Source organism: Scyliorhinus canicula, chromosome 31 (assembly GCF_902713615.1).
Source record: "Scyliorhinus canicula chromosome 31, sScyCan1.1, whole genome shotgun sequence".
In the NCBI taxonomy this organism is placed as follows: domain Eukaryota; kingdom Metazoa; phylum Chordata; class Chondrichthyes; order Carcharhiniformes; family Scyliorhinidae; genus Scyliorhinus; species Scyliorhinus canicula.
In genome coordinates, this window is record NC_052176.1 from 11,146,307 (window position 1) to 11,168,071 (window position 21,765).

Genomic DNA, 21,765 nt, shown 5'->3' on the forward strand with positions numbered 1-21,765 from the left:
TCTTTGTTAATTGGAGCAAACGCATCAATTCAGCAATGAGAAGCTCCTTAACACCCAGCCCATTGGACAAGGATGGCACTCAGATACAGGACTCTGGCTGGGGTTCAAAAATAGAAAAAGCACGTCCAGTTTGAAATGAAATGACGATGAGGATAGAATTTAAACCGATTTGTGCACGGAGCATATCTTTTGCCGCAACATCTCAGGATGGCCGAGCCGTCGAAGGCGGTGCGTTTATAAACTCAATGGGCTTCATGATTCCTGTTGAATTTGGTTTGGTTGTGAAAGTAACATCAAAAGAAATTCTTTTTTGTCCCTCGCTTTTCTTTTCGGGATCATTGGATCAATTCGGTTCTTTCTGGTTTGTTGGCCTCCACTGCGAACAGAACAATAGACATACGGGACCAGTCTTTATAAATAAAAGCGTCGAGCACAAGGCCAATGCCGCACTGAGATTCTTCATAAAATCCTGAAAGAGCAATAGAAAATGTTGGATAACTCGGCAGGTCTGGCAACATCTGTGGAGAGAGAAAAACAGTTGCAGTTCCAAACCCAGGATGACCCTGCTTCCCATTCTCTGTTTCCCTCGCAACAGCTGCTGCCAGCCTGTTGATATTTTCCAGCATTTTCTGTTTTTATCACGGGACTACACGCCAGCTCTCGGCGACTGACATGGACACGGTGGGCGGAATGGACTCACCCTGGATCTGTAACCATTCTCTGATTCTCGAAACGAGAGTGGAAGATCTGAGCAACGTGAAATATCCAATTGGAGAGTTGCATCCTGGCGATTGGAATCTCTCTCCCCCGCTGCTTCCGGTGCCGCTTTCACAGACAAGTAGCCGATCAGCGGACAAACAGGAGGAAATTCATTCAGTTGAGGAGGCAGAGGAGGATTCTGGAAGAGGTCAACTGAGTCACCTCGACTGCACTGTGGGTAGCCGAAGAACAGGTGTCAAGGAGCGGTTAAGCCACAAACATTCTCATTGTCTTTCTTTATAACTCGTCAAATCTATATTGCAGAAAGGATGCGAGCAAATGATAGAACAATATAAACTCTTCGTGCTCCTCCCGCAGCAGAAGGCACTCCGATGGCATCTTCAACATAACTGTTGCAGGTATTGGATTATATCACGCTCTTAATAATACAACATTTATGATTCCTATTGCGATGTTTTCAATTGAATTCTGTGCGTATCAGCGTGATAGTGCTGAATAATTATGAGTTTATCTCGCAATCTATTTGCATTGACCTCCTTTGTGTATAAATGTATTTTGACGTGATTGAAAAACAGAAGGAAAGGCTGAGTAAAACCGTGCCCGATTAAATACGATTCAATATTAATGCCGAGTCAGATAAGCATCGGAATGCTGAAATAAACTAACATGCAGCACAAGAACCCAAAATACGGCAGTACATTTTTGAGGATTGTTTTATCAGCAGTAAGTGTCATTTTGCATAGGACGGAACATGTAGTCATGGCCGAGTGGTTAAGGCGATGGACTAGAAATCCATTGGGGTTTTCCCGCACAGGTTGGAACCCTGCTGGCTACGTGTCTTTCTATTCTCGTGCAAATTCCAAATTCACGCAAGTTTCTTTGTGATGAGTTGTGCCTGACACGAAGTGCTGTGGAACCTGTTTAAAAAAATGTTCATGGCAAAATGTCTGACGGCAATGCCTCCCTCCGGTTCTTCACGGCCGCTGATCCCGCCGACAAATGAGCAAAATGCCTGGATGTCACCTAATTGGTGAAATCGGAAACTAATGGATGAATATAATAGGAAGCTAGCCGGCAGTGGGACCTCGGTATTGCACCCGATTCTTCGCACAGTCCAACCATCTGCTTGTTAGGCTGTTTGACCATGTTTACTTTACCCTTAATTTCCAAGCATTAGATAGAGATAGAGAACAGAGAACATAGTACATTACAGAACATTCGGCCCTCGATGTTGCGCCGTCCTGTGAAACCCCTCTAAAGACCCTCTACACTATTCTCTTATCGTAAAATGCCTATCCATTGACCATTTGAATCCGTTTAGTGTTGGCGAGTCCACTACTGTTGCAGACAGGACATTCCACGCCCTTACTACTCTCTGAGTAAAGAACCTACCTCTGGCATCTGTCCTATATCTATCTCCCCTCAATTTAAAGCGATGTCCCCTCGTGCTGGACATCACCATCCGAGGAAAAAGGCTGTCAATGTCCACCCTATCTAATCCTCTGATCATCTTGTATGAATCAATTAAGTCACATCTTAATCTTCTTCTCTCTATCGAAAAGAGTCTCAAATCCTTCAGCCTTTCCTCATACGATCTTCCCTCAATACTAGGCAACATCCTTGTAAATCTCCGCTTTACCCTTTCTAATGCTTCCACACCCTTCCTATAATGTGGCGACCAGAGCTCCACGCAATACTCCAAATGCAGCCGCACCAGAGTTTTGTACAACTGCAACATGACCTCATGGCTCCGAAACTCAATTCCTCTACCAAAAAAAGATAACACATCGTACGCCTTCTGAACAACCCTCGCAGCCTGGGTGGCAACTTTCAGTGATCTATGGACTTTGACACCGAGATCTCAGTGCTCGTCCACACTACCAATAATCTTACCATTAGCCCAGTACTCTGTCTTCATGTTATTCCTCCCACAATGAATCACCTCACACTTTTCTGCATTGAACTCCATTTGTCACCTATCAGCCCAGATCTGCAGATTATCTCTGTCCCTCTGTAACTTGTAACATCCTTCTGCACTGTGCACAACACCACCGACTTTAGTGTCATCTGCAAATTTACTCACCCATCCTTCTACGCTCTCCTCCATGTCATTTATAATAATGACAAACAGCAGCGGCCCCAAAACAGATCCTTGTAGTACACCACTAGTAACTGGCCACCAGTCTGAACATTTCCCGTCAACCACCACCCTTTGTCTTCTTCCAGCTAGCCAATTTCTGATCCAAACTGCTAAATCACCGTGAATCCCTTGTCTCCGTGTTTTCTGCAATAGCCTACCGTGGGGAACCTTATCAAACGCTTTACTGAATTCCATATACACGACATCAACTGATTTACCCTCTCCACCTGTTTGGTCACCTTCTCGAAGGACTCAATGAAGTTTGTGAGGCACGACCTACCCTTCACAAAACCATGTTGACTATCTCTAATCAAATTATTGCTTTCCAGATGATTATACATCCTATCTCTTATAAACCTTGCTAAGACTTTTCCCACAAAAGAAGTAAGGCTCCCCGGTCTATAGTTAACGGGGTTAACTCTACTCCCTTTCTTGAACAATGGGACAACATTTGCTATCCTCCAGTCTTCTGGCACTATTGCTGTCGACAAAGATGACTTAAAGATGAAAGCCAAAGGCTCAGCAATCTCCTCTCTAGCTTCCCAAAGAATTCTAGGATAAATCCCATCCGGCCCAGGGGACTTATCCATTTTCACACTTTCCAGAATCGCTAACACCTCCTCCTTCTGAACCTCACGCCCTTCTAGTCTAGTAGCCTGTATCTCAGTATTCTCCTCGACAACTTTGTTTTTTTCCTGTGTGAATACAGACGACAAATACTCATTTAGCACCTCTCCTATCTCCTCGGACTCCACGCACAACTTCCTACTCCTGTTCTTGACTGGCCCTACTCTTACCTTAGTCATTCTATTATTCCTGACATATCTACAGAAAGCTTTAGGGTTATCCTCGATCCTACCTGCCAAAGACTTCTTATATCCTCGCCTGGCTCTTCTTAGCTCTCTCTTTAGAGCCTTCCTAGCTAACTTGTAACTCTCAAGCGCCCTAACTGAACCATCACGTCGCATCTTTACATAAGCGTCCTTCTTCCTCTTGACAAGTGTTTCAACCGCTTTCGAAAATCATGGTTCCCTCGTTCGACCACTTCCTCCCTGCCAAACAGGTACATACTTATCAAGGACACGCAGTAGCTGCTCGTTGAACATGCTCCACATTTCCATTGTGCCCATCCCCTGCAGTTTTCCTTTCCAGCCAATGCATCCTAAGTCTTGGCTCACTGCATCATAATTGCCTTTCCCCCAGCTATAACACTTGCCCTGCGGTGTATACCTATCCCTTTCCATCACTAAAGTAAACATAATCGAATTGTGGTCAATATCACCAAAGTGCTCACCTACCTCCAAATCTGACCCCTGTCCTGGTTCATTACCCAGTACAAAATCCAATACGGCATCGCTTCTCATTGGCCTATCTACGTACTGCAGCAAGAATCCTCCAACAGAGATTGGACAAAAACGCACCATCTAAAGTCCACGAACTCTTGTGTTTCCAGTCAATATTTGGAAAGTTAAAGTCCCCATAACAACTACCCTGTTACTTCCGCTCCTATCCACAATCATCTTTGCAATCCTTTCCTCTACATCTCTGGAACTTTTTGGAGGCCTATACAAAAGCCCTAACAGGGTGACCTCTCTTTTCTGTTTCTTAACTCACCCCATACTACCTCAGTATTCGAGTCCTCATCAAATGTCCTCTCAGCCACCGTAATACTGTCCTTGACTAACAATGCCACCCCTCCCCCTCTCTTACAACCTTCCCTGAGCTTACTGAAATATCTAAACCCCGGTACCGGCAACAACCATTCCTACTCCTGCTCTATCCATGTCTCCGAAATGGCCACAACATCGAAGTCCCAGGTACCAACCCATGTCGCAAGATCACCCACCTTATTCCGGATGCTCCTGGCATTGAAGTAGATACAATTTAAACCACCTTCCTTCCTGCCGGTACACTCCTGCAACTTTGAAACCTTACTCATGACCTCAGTACTCTCAGCTTCTTGTATACTGGAGCTACAATTCAGGTTCCCAATCCCCTGCTAAACTAGTTTAAACCCTCCAGAAGAGCATTAGCCAACCACCTCTCCCCCCCCCCCCCCCCCCAGGACATTATTATCCCTCTGTTCCAGGTGTAAACCATCCCGTTTGTAGATGTCCCACCTACCCCAGAATGAGCCCCAATTGTCCAGCAATCTGAAACCCTCCCTCCTGCACCATCCCTGCAGGGAATCTATGTCTCCATTAATTCCAGCAGCGCATTGGTGGAATTTGTCCAGACATTGAGCTGGAGGAATGAATGTCTCCTCTGATATGACAGCCGGGCTGATGAGAACTAGAAACTAGTTGTCGGATATTTCCACTGACGGTGTATGACTCCGTATCGAGTATCTCCAATTGGCTTGCTCCTCCACGGTCCATCGTTTCTCACCATCTGCAAAATACACCAATTTCCCCACTTGTGGTTGCAACGTAAGGCTTTTGTGAAACTCCGTACATCTTTCCTGACTGCCTCTGCATCTGCTGTTTATCGCATTCTGAGACAGTATTCTACATACACATATACAAAGAACCAAGAAAATTACAGCTCAGGAACAGGCCCTTCGGCCCTCCCAGCCTGAGCCGATCCAGATCCTTCATCTAAACCTGTCTCCTATTTTCCAAGGTCTACTTCCCTCTGTTCCCGCCCATTCATATACCTGTCTAGATGCTTCTTAAATGATGCTATCGTGCCCGCCTCTACCACCTCCCCTGGTAAAGCGTTCCAGGCACCCACCACCCTCTGCGTAAAAAACTTTCCACGCACATCTCCCTTAAACTTTCCCCTTCTCACTTTGAAATCGTGACCCCTTGTAACTGACACTCCCACTCTTGGGAAAAGCTTGTTGCTCTCCACCCAGTCCATACCTCTCATAATGTTGTAGACCTCAATCAGGTCCCCCCTCAACCTCTGCCTTTCCAACGAAAACAATCCTAATCTACTCAACCTTTCTTCATAGCTAGCACCATCCATACCAGGCAACATCCTGGTGAACCTCCTCTGCACCCTCTCCAAGTCATCCACACCCTTCTGGTAATGTGCCGACCAGAACTGCACGCAGTATTCCAAATGTGGCCGAACCAAAGTCCTATACAACTGTAACATGACCTGCCAACTCTTGTACTCAATACACCGCCCGATGAAGGCAAGCATGCTGTATGCCTTCTTGACCACTCTATCAACCTGCGTTGCCACCTTCAGGATACAATGGACCTGAACTCCCAGATCTCTCTGCACATCAATTTCCCCAAGACTCTTCCATTGACCATATAGTCCGCTCGTTAATTTGATCTTCCAAAATGCATCACCTCGCATTTGCCTGTATTGAACTCCATCTGCCATTTCTCTGCCCAACTCTCCAATCTATCTATATTTTGTTGTATTCTCTGACAGTCCTCCTCGCTATCTGCAACTCCACCAATCTTAGTATCATCTGCAAACTTGCTACTCAGACCACCTATACCTTCCTCAAGGTCATTTATGTAGATCACAAACAACAGTGGTCCGAGCACGGATCCCTGTGGAACACCACTAGTCACCCTTCTCCATTTTGAGACACTCCCTTCCACCACTACTCTCTGTCTCCTGTTGCCCAGCCAGTTCTTTATCCATCTAGCTACTACACACTGAACCCCATACGACTTCACTTTTTCCATCAACCTGCCATGGGAAAACTTATCAAACGCCTTACTAAAGTCCATGTATACGACATCTACAGCCCTTCCCTCATCAATTACCTTTATCACTTCCTCAAAGAATTCTATTACGTTTGAAAGACATGACCTTCCCTGCACAAAACCATGCTGCCTATCACTGATAAGTCTATTTTCTTCCAGATGTGAATAGATCCTATCCCTCAGTATCTTTTCCAACAGTTTGCCTACCACTGACATCAAGCTCACAGGTCTATAATTCCCTGGATTATCCCTGCTACCCTTCTTATACAAAGGGACAACATTAGCAATTATCCAGTCCTCCGGGACCTCACCCGTGCTCAAGTATGCTGCAAAGATATCTGTTAAGGTCCCAGCTATTTCGACCCTCGCTTCCCTCAGTAACCTGGGATAGATCCCATCCGGTCCTGGGGACTTGTCCACCTTAATGTCTTTTAGAATACCCAAAACTTCCCCTTCCGTATGAAAACTTGACCGAGAGTATTTAAACATCCATCCCGAGCCTCAACATCCGTCTTGTCCCTCTCCTTTGTGAATACCGATGCAAAGTACTCATTAAGAATCTAACCCATTTCCTCTGAGTCCACGCATAAATTTCATCTTTTGCCTTTAAGTGGGCCAATCCTTTCCCTAGTTACCCTTTTGCTCCTTACATACGAATAAAATGCTTAGGGATTTTCCTTAACCCTGTTAGCCAAAGATATTTCATGACCCCTTTTAGCCCTCTTTATTGCGCGTTTGAGATTCGTCCTACTTTCCCGATATTCCTCCAAAGCTTCATCAGTTTTGAGTTGCCTCGATCCTATGTATGCTTCCTTTTTCATCTTAGCTAGTTTCACCATTTAACCCGTCATCCATGGTTCCCTAATCTTGCCATTTCTATCTTCCATTTTCACAGGAACATGTCTGTCCTGCACTCTAATCACCCTTTCCTTAAAAGACTTCCACATTTCAAATGTGGATTTACCCTTAAACAGCTGCTCCCAATCCACATTCCCTAGCTCCTGCCGAATTTTGTTATACACTGCCTTTCCCCAATTTAGCACTCTTCCTTTCGGACCCCTCCTGTCCTTGTCCATGAGTATTCTAAAACTTACGGAATTGTGATCGCTATTCCCAAAGTAATCACCGACTGAAACATCAACCACCTGGCCGGGATCATTCCCCAATACCAGGTACAGTATGGCCCCTTCCCGAGTTGGACTATTTACATACTGCTCCAAAAAACTCTCCTGGATGCTCCTTTCAAACTCTGCTCCATCGGCGCCTCCAACACTACACGAATCCCATTCAATGTTGGGGAAGTTAAAATCTTCCATCACAACCACCCTATTGCTCCTACATTTTTCTATAATCTGTCTGCATATTTGTACCTCTACTTCATGCTCGCTTTTGGGAGGCCTGTAGTAAAGTCACAACAATGTTACTGCACCCTTCCTATTTCTCAGCTCCACCCATATTGCCTCAGTGCTCGAATCCTCCATCGTGCCCTCCTTAATCACAGCTGTGATATCATCTCTGACGAGTAATGCAACTCCTCCACCCCTTCTACGTCCCTCTATATCCCTCCTAAAGCATCTATATCCTGGGATATTCAGTTGCCAGTCCTGTCCTTCCCTCTACCAAGTCTCAGTAATACCAATAGCATCATATTCAGAGGTACTGATTCAAGCCCTAAGTTCATTTGCCTTACCTGCTACACTTCTCGCATTAAAACAAATGCACCTCAGACCACCTTTGCGTTCTTCATCTCTTCCCTGTCAATTCTTCCCCTTAGTTACATTGAGTTTATTGTCTCGTACCTTACTGGTTTATTTCATTCTACCCGTTGCAATTCTCATGTTCTTTCTTAATAGCTCGTCAAATCTATATTGCAGAAAGGATGCGGGCAAATGACAGAACAATATAAACTCTTTGTGTTCTTCCCACAGAAGAAGGCACTCCGATGGCATCTTCAACATAACTGTTGCAGGTATTGGATTATATTATGCTCTAAATAAAACAACATTTATGATTCCTATTGCGATATTTGCAATTTAATTTTGTGCGTATTTGCGTGATAGTGCTGAATACTTGTGTGTTTATCTCTGTCATGTCGCAATCTATTTGCATTGATCTCCTTTGTGTATAAATGTATTTTGACGTGCTTGAAAAACAGAAGGAAAGACTGAGTAAAACCCTGCCCGATTAAATACGATTCAATGTTAATGCCGAGTCAGATAACGATCAGAATGCTGACACACTTTCATGTGCAGCACCAGAACTCAAAATTGCGGCAGTGTATTTTTGAGGATTGCTTTCCAAGCAGTAAGTGTCATTTTGCATAAGGCAGCCTGAGTAGTCATGGCCGAGTGGTTAAGGCGATGGACTAGAAATCCATTGGGGTTTCCCCGCGCAAGTTCGAATCCTGCTGACTACGTGTCTTTCTTTTCTCGTGCAAATTCCAAATTCACGGAAGTTTCTTTGTTTGAGTTGTGCCTGACACGAAGTGCTGTTGAAAAAAATGTTCATGGAAAAATGTCTGACAGCAATGCCTCCCTCCGGTTCTTCACGGCCGCTGATCCCGCCGACAAATGGGCAAAATGCCTGGATGTCACCTTATTGGTGAAATTGGATCAAATCGATGAATAGAATAGGAAGCCAGCCGGCAGGGGGACCTCAGTATTGCACCCGATTCTTCGCAAAGTCCAACCATCTGCAGGTTAGATGGTTTGGCCATGTTTACTTTCCCCTTAATTTCCAAGCAATAGCCAGAGATACGGGGTCGGGCATGGATAGGGCCCAGATATGGAGCTCCTTCGGATGGTCAATGCAGACTTGATGGACTGAATGCCCTCATTCTTCACGGTAGGGAATCTATGTTTCCGTTAATTCCAGCAGCGCATTGTAGGAATTTGTCCAGACATTGAGCTGGAGGAATGAATGTCTCCTCTGATATGACAGCCATATGATGAGAACTAGAAACTAGTTATCGGATATTTCCACTGACGGTGAATGACTCCGTATCGAGTATCTCCAATCGCCTTGCTCCTCCACGGTCCATCGTTTCCCACCTTCTGCAAAATGCACCAATTTACCACTGGTGTTTGCAACGTAAGGCTTTTGTGTAACTCCGTCCATCTTTCCTGACTACCTCTGCATCTACTGTTTATCGCATTCTCAGACTGAATTCTACATGCATATATCAGTTTATTTCATTCTACACATTGCAATTCTCATGTTATTTCTTTATAGCTCGTCAAATCTATATTGCAGAAAGGATGCGGGCAAATGATAGAACAATATAAACTCTTTCTGTTCCTTCCGCAGAAGAAGGCACTCCGATGGCATCTTCAACATAACTGTTGCAGGTATTGGATTATATCGTGCTCTAAATAAAACAACATTTATGATTCCTATTGCGATGTTTGCAATTGAATTTTGTGCGTATTTGCGTGATAGTGCTGAATATTAAAGTGTGTCAGCATTCTAATGTTTATCTGACTCGGCATTAACATTTAATCGTATTTAATCGGGCAGGGTTTATCTCTGCCATCTCGCAATCTATTTGCATTGATCTCCTTTGTGTATAAATGTATTTGACGTGATTGAAAAACAGAAGGAAAGGCTGAGTAAAACTCTGCCCGATTGAATACGATTCAATGTTAATGCCGAGTCAGATAACATCAGAATGCTGACACACTTTAATATGCAGCACCAGAACTCAAAATTGCGGCAGTACATTTTTGAGGATTATTTTATCAGCAGTAAGTGTCATTTTACAGCGGATGGCACATGTAGTCATGGCCGAGTGGTTAAGGCGATGGACTAGAAATCCATTGGGGTTTCCCCGCGCAGGTTCGAACCCTGCTGACTACGTATCCTTCTTTTCTCGTCCAAATTCCCGCAAGTTTTTTGTTATGCGTTGTGCCTGACACGAAGTGCTGTGAAACCTGTTGAAAAAAATGTTCATGGAAAAATGTCTGACAGCAATGCCTCCCTCCGGTTCTTCACGGCCGCTGATCCCGCCGACAAATGAGCAAAATACCTGGATGTCACCTTATTGATGAAATCGGAAACTAATGGATGAATAGAATAGGAAGCCAGCCGGCAGTGGGACCCCGGTATTGCACCCGATTCTTCGCACGTGTTGGCATCGCTGAAATGCTCCGCAGATCGCGGACAGAGAATAAAACTTGAATAGCTGCTGAACTAGTAAATAGATAATAATACTTTTTCTTGATGTCAGAAGTAGGCTTACATTAACACTGTAACAAAGTTAGTGGGAATAACCCGAGTCGCCACACTCCGGCGCCTGTTCGGGTTCAATGAGGGAAATTTCTGAATGTCCAATTCACCTAATAGCACGTCTTTCGTAGCTTGTGGGAGGGAACCTGAGCATCCGGCGGAAACCCACGCAGAAACGGGGAGAACGTGCAGACTCCTCACAGTGACCCAGTGGGAAATGAAATCCGGGACACTGGCGTTGTGAAGCAACAGTGCTAACCACTGAGCTGTTGTGCCGCCCATTGTTGTTTCTCACAAGTCCTTGATCGCCAGTCTTTAAGAAATTAGCTGATCTACATGTTGTCAGGAGTGGGCTGTACGGCACAGGAACTTCACCGCATGACCCACTTGAGTCTGACCACCACATTGCGTACAGTTGGGTGCATTTCGGGAAGGAGTGGCGTATTTACTGTGGTGTCTCTGACAAGTCAATAAAGTTACATGTTGTCACGTTACTAACCTTAGCGGGTTCCCATGGCAGCCAGAAGTTTGGATTGTTTGTTTTTCAAATGGAGGCGGAGAAAGTGGACCCCAGAAGTAATTTTAAAAAACAAGAAAATATTTGCCTTCCGGTGAAGAAGATAAAACTCAGCAGACACGTGTTTAACTTGACAAACCAAAGAACAGATGAAAAATACAATCATGTTTGGCAATCTCGAAAATCATAGCGAGAAATGTGTATGTGAAACCTTTCCCAATGAGTTAGTCAGGGATTGAATAGTCTGCTGGGGCCACAGCCTTTTGCTCCACAGGCCGCTGTCACGTGAGAAAGATTTAAAACGATTTAAAGAATAACATTGCCTCAAGTCCGACACCGGAAAGTGAACCAGGAGCAGAGTGGCCCAGCGGAAGCGTGCTGGGCCCATTACCCAGAACCATCCTCTGCTATTTATTTTCTCACTCACACCAAAAGCAAACAAGTCGCTCTCACCCAGCAGCACATCTGCCTTTTTCCTTATTAGCATCAGTTTTGCTTTCAGTCTGATCCGCCCTTTGCCACCTGTTTCTTCAGCCAGCCACAGTACAGTCGAGGTGACTCAGTTCACTTCTCCCAGGATGATCTGCCGCCACTTGTACTGGATCAAATGAAATTCAAAACGCTTAGTGTTACGAGTAGGCTTCAATGAAGTTACTGTGAAAAGCCCCTAGTCGCCACATTCCGGCGCCTGTCCGGGGAGGCTGGTACGGGAATCGAACCGTGCTGCTGGCTTGCTTGCTTTGCTTTCAAAGAAAGCAATTTAGCCCACTGTGCTAAACCAGCCCACTTCACCCAGTTTGGATACTCGAGGGTTTCTTCGGCTGCTTGTCTGTGAAAGCAGCAAGGAAGCATCTGTGGAGAGAGATTCCAGTCGCCAGGTTGCAACTTTCCAATTGGATACCGCATGTTGCTCAGATTTTAGAATCTCAATAGCTTCTTGTGAGGAGCAGATCGGGCGGCAATTGGTCCTTGTTGATTGGAGCAAACTAATCAACGCAGCAATAAAAAGCTCCTTAAGCCCCTGCGGCTTGGAGAAGGATGGCACTCAGATACATGACTTTGGCTGTGGTTCAAAAATAGTAAAAGCACATCTAGTTTCTAATCAAATGACGATAAAGACAGAATTTAAATCGATTATTGCGCGGAGCGTAGTTTTCGCCCCAACGTGTCAGGATGGCTGAGCGACCTAAGGCGCTGCGTTGGGGTTGCAGTCCTTTCTGGAATCGTGGGTTCGAATAACACTCCAGACATTGAATTTTCCTCCACGAGAATACATTTCTCCAGCAAAATGTTCAACCCCAGGAAGATCCAATACTTCCCATTCAGTGGGGAAGCGGTGGCTTCAGGACATGAGATTCCTGCGCAAATTCACACACCAAGAACCCCACAGGCAAAAGCCCAGTTAATGACTGCGTCATCTGCACAGTGACTCTGGCTGAGGAATAAATATTGATTCCTTGGACTCCGGGGAAAAATCGTCTTCTCTTGTTGTAAAAAGTGTGGCTGGTTGGATTGTTCACATCCGTACATGAGGGGAAGGTGAGAACTCGGTTTCTATTGTGATTTATTACTCGATAATGCTTTATTTCCTTACTGGCCCCCAATAAGGAAATAAGGTGTTTCCAGGTGTTACTGGAAAACGTTGTATATGTATTTTGTCCGTCTGTGGGGTACTACTGGAACACGCTTCGTGTCCAACTTTGACAACGGGTCACCTGGACTCGAAACGATAGCTCTTTTCTCTCCACACAGTTGCTGCCAGACATGCTGAGATTTTACATCATGTTCTCTGTGGTTCCTTGTTTGTGAACTTTACAATGTTGTAATATGTCACGCTGTCTCCTACTTTCCTGGTACAAATGACGGGATGAGACTGCAAGCAAGACTCTTATAGGTATTTGCTGCAAAGCAAACAGGAACGTGCGTTATGTTTACTTTTTCTGTGAGTGAGAATATAAATGCAGAGAATGGCCTCGATTCCTCGACCTCTGAGTTATGGCCCAGCGCGCTCCCGCTGCGGCTCCTCAAACCAGGTGCTACGACATTGCTGCCCTGCGGTATGCAGACAACTATTCACTGCCTCATTTTTTCTTTGAACCAGAACAGGCGTTTGAGCAGACTGACTCTGGTCAACATCGTTCAGATATTTTACTTTCCTGCTGAATGGTCGTTCTGTGAAGGTGATGTCATTTCTTCTGTGACGTTGTTCTGATGGGAAAGTGGGGGCGGGTGACTGGGGTGGGTGACTGGAGGCACCTTTCTGGAAGGAGGTTCCGGGCGGCAGTTTCCTTTCTCTGGGAATGTTGATCAACCTGATCCTGATTTCGTCAGACATTATTTAAAATGTGACTCTGATGGGATTCGAACCCACAACCTTTGAATACCTGATCACAACAGCGACTAGAAGTCCAACGCGCTATCCGTTGCGCCACAGAGCCACACTTGCAGTAAGCTCCCATCCCCACATGGGAATTTCCGATGTTGTCGAACAGGCAGTTCAAAAGTTCACCAATTTGCACAGTTCAAAGAATACATTTCAAGAGTACTTTATTGTCTGTGAAATGTTTTGGACCGTCCTGTGGTTGTGAAAAGAGTTCCAAAAATTCAAGTCGAACCCTGAAAGGACATAGATTTGTTGGTGAAATGGAGGGACATGTGGCACACAAGAAATGAAGTGATTCATTTCTGTAGGAAGAACACAAGTAGGCAATCTAAAGTAAAGGACATAATTCCAAAAGTCTGTGCAGGAACAGGAGGAAATGGACCATTAAAGCAGGCAGGACAGGTTGTAAGAGCTGTTAATAAAGCAGATGGGATCCTCGGCATTATTAATAGGGACACCGAGGACAAGATGACCGAGGGGTCGTCTCTCCCTTTTCAGATTCTGATTGCAGAGTTTTTGTTGTGAAATACTTTATTGTGAAAACCTGCTTTCCCGCTGCCTGAAAGGGTGGTGGGGCTGAGAGCCTCATAATATTTAAGAAGTATTTAGATGTGCACTTGCCATCCCAGGGCACACAATGCTATGGGCCAAGTGGTGGAAAATGGGATGAGAAAGATTACGTGGTTGTTTTTGAACAGTATAGACGTAACGGGCCGAAGGGCCTTTTCTGTGCTGTATAGTTCTACGACTCTATGAATTCAATGCAATGTGTGTTTTCAGCTGCTTCTCTTGATATTCTGTTGTATTCACAGGAGCGAACAAACTGTGCTGGCCATTCAGCGCCTCCTGACTGTTCCGCTCTTCATTTAAATTGAGTCAGGGCTCAAGTGCATCATAACTCCAGCTCCCTCAAACGATTTCAGAAACAATCAGACCAGAGCTGTTTTAAAATAAATTAAATATTCAAAACTATATTATTTGACTCTCAGTTTCACTGGCTTGTTGGGCGCGAGTTCCTAATTTCCGTTCCCTTTTGTGTGAAGAAAAGTCTCTTTACCACATTCAACTCTCATGTCCTGCTTTTCTCATTGTTCTGTAGTGAAGTCCACACTGCAGAAAAACAACCTTCCCTCTGATCCTGTCTCTCGGGATTTGTGTTGAGGGACTGGGTTAGCACAGTGGTCGAAACAGCTGGTTTGTAATGTAGAACCACGCCAGCAGCGCGAGTTCAATTTCCATACCGGCCTCCCCGAACAGGCGCCGGAATGTGGCGACTTCACAGTAACTTCAATGAAGTCTACTTGTGACAATAAGCGGTTATTATTCTTACTATTTGTTCCGTGATGATGATCTGACTCTGTCTCTGCAATTGGTTTTGTTGCTGGTCACAGGCAGCAGGCGGCAGCGAGTGTGACCTGCTCACTGACAGGAATGCTGCTTCTGAATGCAGTAAATGGAACCAGCTCACGATAAACCGTTCAATGTTTCCCGGAGGACTTTCACTGAGTGATGTTTGTGATTCCGTCATTGAGGAGCTTGCTCAAATTCGGCAAAAGACGGAAATTTAAAAGTTTTTCAAGGAAATCATATCAATCCATCTGATTGTCTCGCGCTCAGTCCCAAATAGCGGCAAAGTCGGAGATTCATAAACAACACAGAGATGGATAATCAGCGATAATCACATCCAGAGAGACCTGCAATAACCCGCAGAGCAGGAAAGACAACTCATTGTCCTTTGGCCCAAAAGCAAAATCCTGCGGCTGCTGCAAACCCGAAATAAAGACTGAAAATTCTGGAAATATTCAGCTGTTCCGGCAGCTTCTGTGGAGAGAGAAACAGGTCGTTCCAATGAATGGGCAGGAACTCAAATGTTAACTATTTCTCTTTTCACAGATACTGCAGTTCCCTACAGTACTTCCAGCATTCCCTTGTGATTAGCTGAACATCCTCACACTCTGTAGTTCAGTCCGTTAAAGTGTCTGTTCCCCAAAGAAAAATATGGATTGAAATCTCAGCCGAGCCTTCTTCCCTTTGACCATCTGTGAGAATGAGATCTTCCTCCATAACAGGGGGATATCTGTCTTTTACAACTTCGCCTTCCCTTTCCAGTGGAATATCTACAGGGGTGTTGATACAATGACTGATGTCAGTTGATGTTATCCAGTTGTCAAATCTTTCGACTAGAAATCTACCGGGTTTTCCCCTTTGATTTGAGTCCTGCTCCCAGAGGATCTATTCAGAGTTTTAAAAATATATAAATTTCGAAAACCCAATAAATGTATCCAATTAAGTGGCAATTTAGCGTGACCAATCCACCTACCCTGCACATCTTTGGATGTGGGGACGAAACGCACACAAGCACTGGGAGAATGTGCAAACTCCTCATGGACAGTGACCCAGTTCCAGGATCAAATGTGGGACCTCTGTGCCATGAGGCTGCAGTGCTAACCACTGCACCGCCGTGCTGCCCTGTGTTCTGTGTTTTAATAATGTTTCATTTTGAATCCTCTATTTCCCCAGAGGCTTTTGGATACTCAGAGCCTTTTGGAGAGTCAGAGACTTTTTCCCAGGGTAGAAGGGTCAATTACTATGGGGTATAGGTTTAAAGTGCGAGGGGCAATGTTTAGAGGAGATGTACGAGGCACGTTTTTTACACAGAGGGTAGTGGGTGCCTGGAACTCGCTACCGAAGGAGGTGGTGGAAGCAGGGACGATAGTGACATTGAAGGGGCATCTTGACCGGAAATTGCTCACACTTCTCTCCAATGTTATCTACTCTGCAGGTACTGACTGCGCCGTGCAATCGAGACATGCTGACAGGGCTGTGAGAGAGGCTGTCTTTCAGGCTTTTGGCCTCTTTTGATTCATCAGCAGCAAGCGGATCTCTGCAGGGGAACTCGGAATGTCGAGCCCCTCTTCCCAAGATGGGACAAGATGCTGGTTGAATAGAGAATGAAAGGTCTGAAGATTTCGTCTGAGATTCCTGATGTTTTGTGACGAGAACAAGGTGGTGGAGCAATGACACAATAGCAGGATATGAGTTTGGGATCATATGCAGTCCTCAGGAAACTAAGGAAATTCGGTATGTTCACATTAACTCTTACCAACGTTCACAGATGCACCATAGAAAGCATCCTATCTGGCTGCATCACAGCCTGGTATGGCAACCGCTCGGCCCAAGACCGCAAGAAATTTCAGAGAGTCGTGAATACCGCCCCGTCCATCACACGAACCTGTCTCCCCTCCATTGACTCCAACTTCACTACCCGCTGCCTGGGGAAAGCGGACAGCATAATCAAAGACGCCACCCACCCGGCTTACTAGAACATAGAACACTACAGCGCAGTACGGGCCCTTCGGCCCTCGATGTTGCGCCGACCTGTGAAACCATCTGAAGCCTATCTGACCTACACTATTCCATTTTCATCCATATGTCTATCCAGTGACCACTTAAATGCCCTTAAAGTTGGCGAGTCTACTACTATTGCAGGCAGGGCGTTCCACACCCCTACTACTCTCTGAGTAAAGAAACTGCCTCTGACATCTGTCCTATATCTCTCACCCCTCAATTTAAAGCTATGTCCCCTCGTGTTGGTCATCACCATCCGAGGAAAAAGACTCTCACTGTCCACCCTATCTAACCCTCTGACTATCTTATATGTCTCTATTAAGTCACCTCTCAGCCTTCTCCTCTCTAACGAAAACAACCTCAATTCCCTGAGCCTTTCCTCGTAAGACCTTCCCTCCATACCAGGCAACATCCTAGTAAATCTCCTCTGAACCCTTTCCAAAGCTTCCACATCCTTCCTATAATGTGGTGACCAGAACTGCACGCAGTACTCCAGGTGTGGCCGCACCAGAGTTATGTACAGCTGCAGCATGACCTTGTGGTTCCGAAACTCAATCCCCCTGCTTATAAAGGCTAGCACACCATATGCCTTCTTAACAGCCCTATTAACCTGGGTGGCAACTTTCAGGGATTTATGTACCTGGATGCCGAGATCTCTCTGTTCATCTACACTACCAAGAATCTTGCCATTAGCCCAGTACTCTGCATTCCTGTTACTCCTTCCAAAGTGAACTACCTCACACTTTTCCGCATTAAACTCCATCTGCCACCTCTCAGCCCAGCTCTGCAGCTTATCTATGTCCCTCTGTATCCTATAACATCCTTCAGCACTATCCACAACTCCACCGACCTTCGTGTCATCTGCAAATTTACTAACCCATCCTTCTACATCCTCTTCCAGGTCATTTATAAAAATTACAAACAGCAGTGGCCCCAAAACAGATCCTTGCGGTACACCACTAGTAACTGAACTCCAGGATGAACATTTGCCATCAACCATCACCCTCTGTCTTCTTTCAGCTAGCCAATTACTGATCCAAACCGCTAAATCACCTTCAATTCCATACTTCCTTATTTTCTGCAATAGCCTACCGTGGGGAACCTTATCAAACGCCTTACTGAAATCCATATACACCACATCAACAGCTTTACCCTGATCCACCTGTTTGGTCACCTTCTCAAAAAACTCAATAAGGTTTGTGAGACATGACCTACCCTTCACAAAACCGTGTTGAGTATCGCTAATCAACTTGTTCTTTTCAAGATGATTATAAACCCTATCTCTTATAACCTTTTCCAACATTTTACCCACAACCGAAGTAAGGCTCACAGGTCTATAATTACCAGGGTTGTCTCTACTCCCCTTCTTGAACAAGGGGACAACATTTGCTATCCTCCAGTCTTCCGGCACTATTCCTGTCGACAAAGACGACATAAAGATCAAGGACAAAGGCTCAGCAATCTCCTCCCTGGCTTCCCAGAGAATCCTAGGATAAATCCCATCTGGCCCAGGGGACTTGTCTATTTTGACATTTTCTAAAATTGCTAACACCTCCTCCTTGTGAACCTCAATTCCATCTAGCCTGGTCGACTGAACCTGAGTGTTCTCCTCGACAACATTGTCTTTCTCCAGTGTAAACACTGACGAAAAATATCCATTTAATGCTTCCCCTATCTCCTCTGATTCCGCACACAACTTTCCACTACTATCCTTGATTGGCCCTAATCTTACTCTAGTCATTCTTTTGTTCCTGATATACCTATAGAAAGCCTTAGGGTTTTCCTTGATCCTATCCGCCAACGACTTTTCGTGTCCTCTCCTCGCTCTTCTTAACTCTCCCTTTAGGTCCTTCCTGGCTAACTTGTAACTCTCAAGTGCCCTAACTGAGCCTTCATGTCTCATCCTAACATAAGCCTTCTTCTTCCTCTTGACAAGTGCTTCAACTTCCTTAGTAAACCACGGCTCCCTTGCTCGACAACTTCCTCCCTGCCTGACAGGTACGTACTTATCAAGGACACGCAGTAGCTGTTCCTTGAAAAAGCTCCACATTTCGATTGTACCCATCCCCTGCAGTTTCCTTCCCCATCCTATACCTCCTAAATCTTGCCGAATAGCATCATAATTGCCTTTCCCCCAGCTATAATTCTTGCCTTGCGGTATATACCTATCCCTGCCCATTGCTAAAGTAAACATAACCGAGTTGTGATCACTATCACCAAAGTGCTCACCTACATCTAAATCTAACACCTGGCCGGTTTCATTACCCAGTACCAAATCCAATGTGGCCTCGCCCCTTGTTGGCCTGTCTACATACTGTGTCAGAAAACCCTCCAACTTCTTCCTTCGGGCAGGAGATACAGAAGTTTGAGTACGAATAGACTCAAAAACAGCTTCCTCCCCGCTGTTACCAGACGCCTAAAAGACTCTCTTATGGACTGACGTCATTAACACGACACCCCTGTCTGCTTCACCCAATGCCGGTGAATGGAGTAACATTGTGGACCTTGTGTTGCCCTATTATGTATTTTCTTTTATTTCCATTTTATTTTCATGTACTTAATGATCTTTTGAGCTGCATGCAGAAGAATAGATTTCACTGTAACTTGGTACAAGTGACAATAAACAAAATAAAAGCTAGGAGACCATCCTAATATATTAGCCAGAAAACCATGGGCTCTTATCTTCTTAAGTTAACTTATGTGCGGCATCTTATCGAACGCGTATTTGGATATCCAAGTATATTACACCGTTTGGGTCTCCTTTATTTATCCTGATCAGTACCGCCGCAAATAATTCTAATTAATCTGTCGTACGTGATATCACCTTCATAAAGCCATGCTGAACCTGCTTGATTCTGAGATTCTGATTTAACACCCACACAAACGTTGCCTGCAGCCTAGAGCTCAATGTCTGAAGATAATGTTTGACTTTGTATTGAAGGCGGTTGTAGTTTGATCAATTTCCTGTCCTTCCTTTGATTATCTCCAGGCCTGTCGGGAAGTTGCTGGGTGACAAGTACAATATTGAAGGGAGGAAAATTAAAAAGAGAATTGGTGCAATGACACACCCTGTCTGTCTGCAGTTTTTATTGAGCGGGGTTTGTGTTGATTCACTTGGTGAGGATTACTGACTGCATGTGATTGTGGAGCACGCAGAGGATGTGACACATGTCCGTGAGTAGCTAAATTCGAGGATGATGCTCCATGAATCTTCACGGCTCTCAATGTGAAGGTCTTTTCCGACATCGAAAATGTCCATGTCCGGCAACTGGAGCTATCCGGTATTTTCTACGATCTGGAAAACAAGGTTTCATCAGAAAACAGAACTGAAATGAATATATTCACAGTGGTTATTGGCATGGGTGCAAACATCAGTTTCGTCTTTGCAGCGGATGGAAAGGGGGTCTGACTTCGGGGAATCTAACGTTGAATCCAGGTTCGAGAACTGCCACGGTCACTTCACACAGAAATCTGGTGGAACTTCCTGATAACCCAGTCATCACGTGACGACTCGGTCTGCGCAGATCTCTTTCTGTGTTGTAAGTTTCTACGATTCCATTACTTTAATTTTGATCCAGACTCGGAAGTTCTGTACTGGTCCATTCAAATAACACGAATTTATCGCAAATTTCCTTTGCAACTGATATTGTGACACAATAGTAGAATAGTTCGTTTTGGAAGGTGAGATTTTCGTGCAGCTCAAGGTGTTGCCCCAAATCTCATGGTCTTTTCCCACCTGAATTCTACCCTTCTCAGATAAAGCCTGGGACACCGTTTATCGCATTACTGCAGTACGCGGAGTGTCTGGTTTTACAATGCTTTCTATAGACGAGGTATCAGCTTCGATGGCCGAGTGGTTAAGGCGTTAGCCTCGAAATCCGATGGGGTTCCCCCGCGTAGGTTCGAACCCTACTCACAGCGGCTGTGATCTGAAATCTTTCCTTCGTTTGGAGCAATTTGCCTGCAGAGCATCATGTCAAACACTCTAATCATCAATTAGAAGTTTTTGTTCATTCAATGTATTCGGATTCTGCGTGTAATTACAGAAGAACCTTCCTCTGACCTGGCTTTTCCTCACACTGCTTTCGCTCTGAATTTTCGTATTTGTCAGGATAGGTTGACAACCTCAGTAACTTCACCGGGCACAGTATAGTGAAAATCGATGATAACAAAGCTTCAAATTGATTTTTGCCTGTCATTTGTTAGATCTTTTATTCTCTTATTTTGAAATTTCCAAATAAATCGGCGCAACAATAGCCGGTAATCGAACGATGCGTAACCACAGAAAACGCAGTGGTGCGCTCCACTATACCAGTTCAGGCGACGGACGAGAAATTTATTGGGCTTTCACCGCGCAGGTTCGAATCGTGCAGACTCCGTGTCTTCCTTTACTCATGCAATTTCCAAATTCACGCATGTCTCTTTGTCAAACGTTATGCATAACACGGAACGCTGTGAGGTGGTGTGAACAAAAAAATGTCAAAGGAATGTTCGTCAAAACGTAACGAATGGCAAGCCTTCTCTGCGGGTTAGTGTCAGCTGATCTCTCCGATAAATGAGCAAAATATCTGGATCTCACCTTATTGCTCAAATCAGAGGCTAATGGATGAATAGAACGAGGAGCGAGCAGGCAGTGGGACCTCGGCACTGCACCGACTGCCTCCCACAGTTGGATGGGCCATGTTTCCTTGGCCATTGCATTCCTGACATCAGATGGAGTTATGGGCAGGGCATGGAGAGCGCCTCGGTCAGGTGGCCG

The 21,765-nt window shown here is 45.0% G+C and overlaps 5 non-coding genes across 5 annotated transcripts; 4 read left to right on the forward strand and 1 right to left on the reverse strand.

Moving 5' to 3' along the window:
* Positions 1-1,473: 1,473 nt before the first annotated feature.
* trnas-aga lies at positions 1,474-1,555 on the forward strand. Its single transcript has one exon. It is a non-coding gene; the product is annotated as a tRNA-Ser (tRNA).
* A 7,313-nt stretch (positions 1,556-8,868) lies between these two features.
* Positions 8,869-8,950, forward strand: trnas-aga. Its single transcript has one exon. It is a non-coding gene; the product is annotated as a tRNA-Ser (tRNA).
* Positions 8,951-10,307: 1,357 nt separating this feature from the next.
* On the forward strand, positions 10,308-10,389 carry trnas-aga. Its single transcript has one exon. It is a non-coding gene; the product is annotated as a tRNA-Ser (tRNA).
* Positions 10,390-13,621: 3,232 nt separating this feature from the next.
* On the reverse strand, positions 13,622-13,713 carry trnar-ucu. Its single transcript is given in 2 exon segments — positions 13,622-13,657; positions 13,677-13,713. It is a non-coding gene; the product is annotated as a tRNA-Arg (tRNA).
* A 7,132-nt stretch (positions 13,714-20,845) lies between these two features.
* On the forward strand, positions 20,846-20,927 carry trnas-cga. The gene has a single exon. It is a non-coding gene; the product is annotated as a tRNA-Ser (tRNA).
* The last annotated feature ends 838 nt before the right edge of the window (positions 20,928-21,765 follow it).